The following is a 10,910-nucleotide window of genomic DNA, read 5'->3' on the forward strand; positions in this document are numbered from 1 at the left end:
TCTGGGCACAGGGTCTTTTCTGAGACTGACATGCAACCAAGGACCATGTATGAATGTAACCTAAAACCTCTGCTCAGATGTAGCCTGTGGTAGCTCAGTAACCAATTGGTTTCCCATAGTGAGGGGAACAAGGACTATTTCTAACAGGAACTCAGTGACTGGCTCTTTGGCCTCCCCACCCCCCAAGGGAGGAGCAGTCCTGTTAGGCCACAGAGGAGAGCTTTGCAGCCAGTCCTGAAGATACCTAATAAAACAGGATCAGATGAATGGGGAGGTGGTCCCCTCTATCAGTGGACTTGGCAAGGGGCATGGTGGAAATGAGGGAAGGAGGGAGGGACTGGGAGGGAATGAGGGATCGGGACATGGCTGGGATACAGAGTTAATAAAATGTAACTGATAAGAAAAAAATAAATTAAAAAAATAAAATAAAATACATTCATAAGTTCATCATAGAGGCAAAAACAGTGAGATGTAGGAAGCTTTTTTATAGGTTCAAGATGCTACCTGATGACATTCTTAGCTTTTGCATTGGTGGAAGCTAGTTGTCTATTAGTTGATTCCAAAAGATTTGTATTAGTCACAGATATTAATTCTGAGCCAGAGGTGAGCAAGGAGCTGCTATTCCTAAGCATTAGAACTAATTAGTCAATCAGTCTCTACAGACACAGTTTGTTTCATGACTTTGTATACACTTCTATGTGGCAGGACTCAGTGATGCTAAACTCCAAAGATGTTCCATACCTCAGACTCATGGTTAAAAATAACTCACAATGTTGGTGAAACTGCTAATCTAAAGAGATACAGTCTGATAGCACATTCTCTGTTCCTCTAGCTCTTCTGTTCCAGCCCCTCTTCTGAAATGAGCCCTGAGCCTTAACTTCATAACTAGTATTGTAGATGACTTCTTTGGTGCTGAGCTCCACAATTATTATGCATTTTGCTTAGGTTTTTTGTTTGTTTGTTTGTTTGTTTGTTTGTTTGTTTTTGGGTGTGTGTGTGTGTGTGTGTGTGTGTGTGTGTATGTGTTAGTGGTGGCTTTCACCTTTTTTTTTAATTAAATTTTTATTTTTTTAATATTAGTTACAGTTGATTAACTTTGTATCCCAGCTGTACCGCCTCCCTCATTTCCTCCCAATCCTGCCCTCCCTTCCTCATATCCTCCCTGCCCCTCTCCAAGTCCACTGGTAGGGGAGGTACTTCTTCCCTTCTATCTGACACTAACTTATCATGTGTCTTCAGGTCTGGCTGCAATATCTTCCTCTGTGGCCTAAAAAGGCTGCTCCTTTCTTGGTGGGAGAGGGGATCAAAGAGCCAGCCATTGAATTCGTGTCAGAAACAGTCCCTGTTCCCGGTATTAGGGTATCTACTTAGATACTGAGCTGCCATGTTCTACATCTGAGCAGGGGTTCTAGGTTATATCCACACATGGTTCTTGGTTGGAGATACAGCCTCATAAAAGACCCCTGTGCCCATATATATTTGGTCCTTGTGGAGCTCCTGTCTTCTCCAGGTCATAATAACTACCCCTTCTTTCATATGATTCCCTGCACTCTGCTAAATGTTTGGTTATGAGTCCCAGCATCTGCTTTGATTCCCTGCTAGGTAAAGTCTTTCAGAGGCCCTCTGTGGTAGGCTCTTGTACTGTTACTCCTCTTTCCTGTTTATCTTCTTTTGGTGTACATTTTAGTATGTTTATCCTATCTTATAGGTCTAGTACCCACTTTTCAGTGAGCATAAACTGTGTGTGTCTTTCTGCTTCTGGGATCCCTCACTCAGGATTATCTTTGTTAGATCCCACCATTTGCCTACACATTTCATAATTTCCTTGTTTTTAATTGCTGAGCAGCATTCCATTGTGTAAATGTGCCACAATTTCTGTATCCATTCCCCAGTTGATGGACATCTGGATTGTTTCCAGGTTCTGGCTATTACGAATAAAGCTGCTACAAACATGGTTGAACAAACATCCTTGCTGTATACTTGGGCATCTTTTGGATATATGCCTAGGAGTGGTATAGCTGGACCTTGAGGAAGCACTATTCCTAATTTTCTGAGAAAGCACCAGATTGATTTCCAAAGTGGTTGTACAAGATTACATTTCTACCAGCAATGGAGAAAGGTTTCCCTTTCTCCACAACCTCTCCAGCATGTGTTGTCACTTGAGTCTTTGATCTTAGCCATTCTGATGGGTGAAATCTCAGGGTTATTTTTATTTGCATCTCCCTGATGGCTAATGAAGTTGAGCAGTTCTTTAAGTGTTTCTCTGCCATTCTATATTCCTCTACAGAGAATTCTCTGTTTTGTTCTTTACCCCACTTTTTAATTGGATTGCTTGCTTTGTTGCTTTTTAACTTCTTTAGTTCTTTAGATATTCTGTATATTAGCCCTCTGTCGGATATAGGGTTGGTGAATTTCCGGTTTTCACCTTTTCAAAAAGAAATTCTTTTAGTGTGAGTCAAGGACTACAATTATATGTGGGCATAAGAACAAATATTTAGAATGTAGTTGGAGATTTTGATGGTTTTATAAAGTATCAGTTGTACATTCTCTTACAAATCTATGACTTCAGCAGCCATTGGCATTTAGCTTTCCAGTACCCAGCATTATTCCTCCTTATTGAGTAGGTCTTATGTCTAAGTAAAAAGCTGCTGGTTACTGCTAATGTATACTTGCTACTATTGCACCCTTAGAGTTATTGTGCCATGCTGGTCTTTGTTGTGGTTCATGGGTGTCATAACTAGGTAGAACTGTTGGTTGCTTCCCTCCTGGAGAAGCTTGCTTGGTGTCTTCTGGTACCCTGAAAGCTGGTGTTCAAGGCATGCACATAAATTCCGTCTTCTGAGCATTATTTTCTGAAGTGCATGCTATCTTAATCAACAGGGACTTGCTTTTCATCTCTGGAGGCATTCAAAAGTAATAGTAATAGCCTGTAATATTTTGTTAGTCTCTTGGCTATAGGAAGCAGAGGAATCCCTGAGTGAACAATTTCCTAAGTGTGTATTTTGACCTAAGCATAGCATTTTGAGGACTCTAAAACAAATGGGCTCATGGAAAATTGGCAAAATCATCACCCATATGGGACAAGTGCATGAGAGATGGAAAAATCATTCATTCTCCAGAGTATGAATTTTTATGTCTGCAGCTTCCTTTTCCCAGATATGTAGATCATTCGATTGCCTGCAAGAGAGGCCTCCTACAGAGTCTAACTAATCCATTCTCCTAGGCTGCACCTGGTACCAGCTTCAGTGTATGTGTATGTATCCTTTCTTCATTTCAGCAATACTCCTAGTCAGGGTGCTGTATTCGCAGAGGCACTTAACTGCCTAAACCTGACTGAAAAAAAAAAAAGAGAGAGAGATAAACACACTAATATGAAATGAGAAAGGCCCAGGAGACTTCAGCCCTACACAGAGAATTATAAGCAAGAAATGCTGAGAGCAGGAGAAATAGTCTTACCCAGAGAAGAGCCCACCACTTATTTGTCCAATGTTGACAGAAGAGAGAGAGAGAGAGAGAGAGAGAGAAAGAAAGAAAGAAAGAAAGAAAGAAAGAAAGAAAGAAAGAAAGAAAGAAAGAAGGAAGGAAGGAAGGAAAGAAAGAAGGAAATAGCAAGCACAACAAATGAGTCAAGTCTCAGCTTTTAAAAATATGTTGTCATTATCAAATATGCTCTAGAAATAGAATTTTTACAAGACAATAGAAACTTAAACATTTTCTGTGACAATTCTACCTACACTGCACCTATATGGTTCATGAATTCAAGCCAAAGTAGAAAGGAATCAGAAACTCACAAGAAACACTGGTACTAACTGAGAAAGAGTGAGCAACACCACACTCATTTATTTACATGAACAAGGTATTCTAGCACTAAATATTAACTGATTACCCTGCTTTCGAACCCAAGTCTGATCCTACATTATCTCATAACCTCAATAACAATACAAAATAGTCAAAGGTTTGAGGCCAAGAAGAGGGGTTGAGGAAGGACTGAAAGCAAAGTGGGTGTGGCAGGACACACTGTAGGTCACAGAAATGTAAATATAAAGTAATTACTTAAAGGACTATAAAAGCAATTTTCTCCTTAATATTTCATACTTTGGAAAACTAATTTTTATCTTGATAAACCAAACCTAATCCCACAGAGCTAAAATTATATTGACAAAAGAAAATCAACAGGAAAATCTTATATTTGATTTTGTGATAATCACAACCACTATAAAATTACTTCCTCATTCCGTAGAACTGAAGTGGAATAAACATAACGACCAGTGATTAAATTCCAATATTTCTCCAGATACAATTAGATAAAGATATACATACATGTCTATACTTGAATACTTCTTATTCAAGCATCCACAGGTTTGTAGTTATTTTGACTTATGTATTTCTTAAATGGTACTATTCCTGAATTATAGATGAAAAATATTATAAATCTATATGAATCTTATTAATTAATTAGAAGTCTATAACTCTAACTACATCATCAGAAATAATTAAGAAATTAATTTATTAAGAAATAATCTGTTTTTCTCTGATGAAAATTAATTTCTAATATTATACATTATTCTGTGTGACTTCTGGGAAAAAAAATCCTATTCATATAGAAATGTCACTCTATCCTTGATGCTTCCACTATTCTGATATATTGAACAACTGAAGAGTGCCGAGACAGGTATGGGAGGTCAAAATTTAGCAGCTTCAAACTCAAGAGCAACTAAATGTTTTTAGAAATTAAAGTATAAAGTGTACACTATCAAACAGTGTATTATTACAGAGTCAACACGTAGCTTTAAAAAAACTGACAAGTGGATATTTTTATCAAAGAATACATTTATTAGCCAATGAGTAGGTGAAGAAAATTGAGGAATGATGAACAAGAAAGAACTGGCAATTGCTAATTGAAACCATAACCAAAGGTCAATCATGATAAATGATTGCGATTTTCCCAAATATTGGTAAAATAAGATCTCTGTTTTTGCTATACCGGGGCACTACTAATTAAATTTCACACTAGCGGGAGAGTTAAGATGACTATGACTTTGTAATTCATAGTTTAGTTCCACCAAATCAGGGCATGTCTCAAAGGAGGCCTCTAAAGAAAGTTCAAAATGATAGAAGTAATAGAAGCATGGGGTTGGATCTCTCCATCAATTTCCGAAACAGCCTAGGGCTCTGATTCCATTCCCTGCATGTTAAGGCAAATGTGAAAGGATTGGGAATGATGATGTAAGGTAGGACCCTTCTCTTCCTGTCAATCTTGCAGGCTAATTTGATGAGCCTCTTTCCTCCTAAATTCCCAACTGATTTTGGAGTATAAGAACATTGCTGTTGATTTACAAATAGGAGTGGTCAATATGCCTTTGTTATTGACTGACATATTGCAATATGCCTTTGCAGTTTGTAGCAGCAAATGCTCTTGATTGCTCCCAGTTCTTTGGAAGAAGAGATACTATATAAATAATTTCATTATCTGAAGAAAAGGTAGTGAAGAAAGCACTAGGAATAGCTAAGGTGAATTAAGCATATTCAAAGTCATAGACATAAGTATCCTATGAGAGGAATTACCTTTAAGAACACATCTTGATCTCTGTTCACTTCTAATCATAAATAATTAAATTGAAGAATCGGTAAAATGACAGCTTCCACTTAGCTTCTATTAATCACTGTTACTGAGTAGTGGGAAAGTGGCATGTGGTTTTAAAATCATGATGTGATTTTGCTTTATAAATATTTATAACTAACATGATTTGGCTTCAGCAGTTTTCTGGTAAGTGTGTGAGAGCAGAAAATACCACATTCTAAGGTAATAGTAAATAATAATATTATTTTATATTATTATATTATGTATTATAATATAATTATTATAATATATGATTTTATAAATAATAAATAATTTTCTTTACAGATTTTGGCAACATTTAAGAAAATTTTTTTAATTTTATTCTTTTCTTATCAGTTACATTTTATTAACTCTGTATCCAAGCCTTATCCCGCTCCCTCATTCCCTCCCAATCCCACCCTCCCTCCCTCATCTCCACCATGCCCCTTGCCAAGTCCACTGATGGGGGGACCTCCTCCTCATTCATCACATCCTGTTTTACCAGGTATCTTCAGGACTGGCTGCAAAGCCCTCCTTTGTGGCCTAACAGGACTGCTCCTCCCTTGAGGGGTGGGGAGGTCAAAGAGCCAGTCATTAAGTTCCTGTTAGAAATAGTTCTTGTTCCCCTCACTATGGGAAACCAATTGGTTACTGAGCTACCACAGGCTACATCTGAGCAGAGGTTGTAGGTTAAATCCATACATGGTCCTTGGATGAATGTCAGTCTCAGAAAAGACCCTGTGCCCAGATATATTTGGTCCTTGTGGAGCTCCTATCCTTTCCCCATCATACTAATTCCCCTTCTTTCATATGATTCCCTGTACTCTGCCGAAGGTTTGATCATGAGTCTTTGTATCTGCTTTGAAAACACTGCCAGTTAGAGTCTTTCAGATGCACTCAATAGGCTCCTGTCATATGTTCAATGCACATGCCATCTGTCTTTCTAAACGAGGATTGATCATCTTACCCCATGTCCACTCTCTTGATAATATTTTTTAGGTGTATTGATTTCATTATGTTTGTCATATCTTATAGGTCTATATAAGTAAGTATATACCGTGTTTGTCTTTCTCTTTCTGGGATATTTCACTCAGAATGATCTTTTCTAGATCCCACCATTTGCCTGCAAATTTCATGATTTCCTCCTTTTTGATTGCTGAGTAGTATTCCATTGTGTAAAAATACCACAATTTCTGTACCCATTCCTCCGTTGATGGACATCTGGGTTGTTTCCAGGTTCTGGCTATTACAAATAAAGCTGCTATAAACATGATTGAGCAAATATCCCTTTTGTGTACTTGAGCAAACTTTGGGTATATACTTAGCAGTGGTATAGCTGGGTCTTGAGGAAGCACTATTCCTAATTGTCTTAGAAAGCTCCAGATAGATTTCCAGAGTGGTTGTATCAGTTTACATTCCCACCAGCAGTGGAGGAGGGTTCCTTTTTCTCCACAACCTCTCCAGCATGTGTTGTCAATTGAGTTTTTCATCTTGGCCATTCTGATGGGTGTAAGGTGAAATCTCAGGGTCGTTTTGATTTGCATTACCCTGATGGCTAATGGGGTTGAGCATTTCTTTAAGTGTTTCTCTGCCATTGGATATTCCTCTACAGAGAATTCTCTGTTTAGCTCTGTTCCCCATTTTTTAATTGGATTACTTGGTTTGCTGCTTTTCAGCTTCTTTAGTTCTTTGTATATACTCGATATTAGCCCTCTGTCAGATAAAGGGTTAGTGAAGATTCTTTCCCAATCTGTAGGCAGGCGTTTTGTTTTGATGACAGTGTCCTTTGCTTTACAGAAGCTTTTCAGTTTCATGAGGCCCCATTTATTGATTGTTGCTCTTAGAGCCTGTGCTGTTGGTGTTCTGTTCAGGAAGTTGTCTCCTGTGCCAATGAGTTCTAGGCTGTTCCCCACTTTTTCTTCTAACCTATTTAGAGTATCTGGTTTTATGTTGAGGTCTTTGATCCACTTGGACTGTAGTTTTGTGCAGGGTGATAAGTATGGATCTATTTTCATTTTTCTACATGTAGACATCCAGTTGGACCAGCACCATTTGTTGAAGATGCTATCTTTTTTCCATTGAATCGATTTGGCTTCTTTGTCAAAATCGTGTATCCATAGGTGTGTGGGTTTATTTCTGGGTCTTCTATGTGGTTCCATTGATCCTCCTTTCTGTTTTTATGCCAATACCATGCAGTTTTTATTACTATTGCTCTGTAGTACAACTTGAGATTGGGGATGGAGATACCTTCAGATGATCTGTTGTTGTACAGGATTGTTTTGGAGATTCTGGGTGTTTTGTTTCTCCATATGAAGCTGAGAATCTTTTTCTCAAGGTCTGTAAAGAATTGAGTTGGTATTTTGATGGGAATTGCAATGAATCTGTAGATTGCTTTTGGCAGGATGGCCATTTTCACCATGTTAATCCTACCAATCCATGAGCACGGGAGATCTTTCCATCTTCTGAGATCTTCTTCAATTTCTTTCTTCAGAGACTTGAAGATTTTCTCAAACAGGTCTTTCACTTGCTTGGTTAGTGTCACCCCAAGGTACTTTATGTTATTAGTAGCTATTGTGAAGTGTGTCATTTCCCTAATTTCTTTCTCAGCCCTTTTGTCTTTGGTGTACAGGAGAGCTTCTGATTTTTTTTTGAGTTGATTTTGTATCCTGCCACTTTGCTGAAGGTGTTTATCAGCTGGAGGAGTTCTCTGGTGGAATTTTTGGGGTCACTAATATATATACTATCATATCATCTGCAAATAGTGACACTTTGACCTCTTCCTTTCCAATATTTATCCACTTGATCTCCTTTAGTTGTCTTATTGCTCTGGCTAGGACTTCAAGTACTATGTTGAAGAGGTATGGAGAGAGTGGGCAGCCTTGTCTCGTCCTTGATTTCAGTGGAATTGATTTAAGTTTTTCGCCATTGAGTTTGATGTTGGCTATAGGCTTGCTGTATATTGCCTTTACTATGTTTACATATGTGCCTTGTATCCCTGATCTCTCCAAGACTTTAAACATGAATGGGTGTTGAACTTTGTCAAATGCTTTTACAGCATCTAAGGAGATGATCATGTGGTTTTTCTCCTTCAGTTTGTTTATGTATGTGATGGATTACAATGATGGATTTCTGTATGTTGAACCACCCTTACATGTCTCAGATGAAGCCTACTTGGTCATGGTGCATGATATCTTTGATGTGTTCTTGGATTCAGTTTGCAAGTATTTTATTGAGTATTTTTTTGTCAATGTTCATAAGAGAGATAGGTCTGAAGTTTTCCTTTCTTGTTGGGTCTTTGTGTGGTTTAGGTATCAGGGTGACTGTTGCTTCATAGAATGAGTTTGGTAATGTACCTTCTGTTTCTATTTTGTGGGATAGTTTTAGGAGAATTGCTGTTAGCACTTATTTGAAGATCTGGTAGAATTCCGCGCTGAAACCATCTGGCCCAGGGCTTTTTTTGGAGGGGAGAATGTGAATGACTGCTTCAATTTCCTTGGGGGATATAGGGCTATTCAGCCTTTCTACCTGATCTTGACTTAATGTTGGAAGATGGAATCTATCAAGAAAATTGTCCATTTAATTTAGATTTTCAAATTTTGTGGCATATAGGCTTTTGTAGTATGACCTAATGATTGTTTGAATTTCCTCAGTGTCTGTAGTAATGTCACCCTTTTCATTTCTGATTTTGCTGATTTGGATAGATTCTCTCTGCTTTTTAGTTAGTTTGGCTAAGGGTTTGTCTATCTTGTTGATTTTCTCAAAGAACCAGCTTTTTGTTTCATTGATTCTTTGAATAGTTTTATTTGTTTCTAACTGATTGATTTCAGCCCTGAGTTTGATAATTTCCAGCCATCTGCTCCTCTTGGGTGTATCTGCTTCTTTTTTTTCTAGGCTTTTCAGTTGGGCGATTAAGTTGTTTATATGTGATGTTATGAATTTCTTCTTGCAGGCACTTAGTGCTATAAATTTTTCTCTGAGCACTGCTTTCAACGTGTCCCATAAATTTGGGTATGTTGTGCCTTCATTTTCATTGAATTCTAGGAAGTCTTTAATTTCTTTCTTTATTTCTTCCTTAACCCAGCTGTCATTGAGTAGCATGTTTTTCAGTTTCCATGTGAGTGTCAGTTTTTTGTTATTTCTGTTGTTGTTGAAGTCCAGCTTTAGTCCATGGTGGTCAGATAGAATACAAGGGATTATTTCAATATTTTTGTATCTGTTGAGGCTTGCTTTATGACCAACTATATGGTCTATTTGGAGTAGGTGCCATGCGGTGCTGAAAAGAAGGTATACTCTTTTGAGTTTGGATGAAAAGATCTGTAGACTTCTATTAGGTCCATTTGATTTAGGGATTCTTTAAGTGTTTTTATTTCCCTATTTGTTTTCTGTCTAGTTGATCTGTCCCTTGGTGAGAGTGGAGTGTTGAAGTCTCCCACTATTAAGGTATTAGGATCAATGTGTGATTTAAGCTTTAATATTGTTTCATTTACGAATGTAGGTGCTATTGTATTTGGGGCATAGATATTCAAAATTGTGATGTCCTCTTGATGGATTTTTCCTTTCATGAGAATGTAGTGGCCCTCCTTATCTTTTTTGATTAACTTGGGTTGAAAGTCTATTTTATTAAATATTAGGATGGCTACTCCAGCTTGTTTTCTAGATCCATTTGCTTGGAAAACATTTTTCCAGCCCTTGACTCTGAGGTAGTGTTTATCTTTGTTGCATAGGTTTGTTTCTTGGATGCAACAGAATGTTGGACCCTGTTTCTAAAACCATTCTGTTAGTCTGTGTCTTTTTATTGGGGAGTTCAGTCTGTTGATGTTGATAGATACTAGTGACCAACAATTGTTACTTACTTTTAATGTGGGGTTGGTGGTGTCTCTGAATTTCATTGCTTGTATTCTTTTTTTTTTTTTTTTTGTGTGTGTGTGTGTGTGTGTGTGTAGTTATGTATTTCCTCTGTTTCCTTAGATGTAGTTGTTTTCTTTGGTTTGGAGTTTCCCTTCTAGTAACTTCTGTAGAGCTGGGTTACTATGTAGATATTGTTTAAATTTGGTTTTGTCTTGGAATATCTTGAATTCTCCGTCTATGTTGATTGAAAGTTTTGCTGGGTATAGTAGTCTGGGTTGGAATCTGTGGTCCCTTAAGGACTGTATGATTTCTGTTCAGGCCCTTCTGACTTTCATAGTTTCTGTTGAGAAATCTGGTGTGATTCTGATAGGTCTACCTTCATATGTTACTTGGCCTTTTTCCCTTGCTGCTTTTAGAATTTTTTCTTTGTTTTGTAGGTTCAGTGTTTTGACTATGATGTGAC

This window comes from Psammomys obesus, unplaced genomic scaffold (assembly GCF_907164565.1).
Source record: "Psammomys obesus unplaced genomic scaffold, mPsaObe1.curated_primary_1811, whole genome shotgun sequence".
Lineage (NCBI taxonomy): Eukaryota > Metazoa > Chordata > Mammalia > Rodentia > Muridae > Psammomys > Psammomys obesus.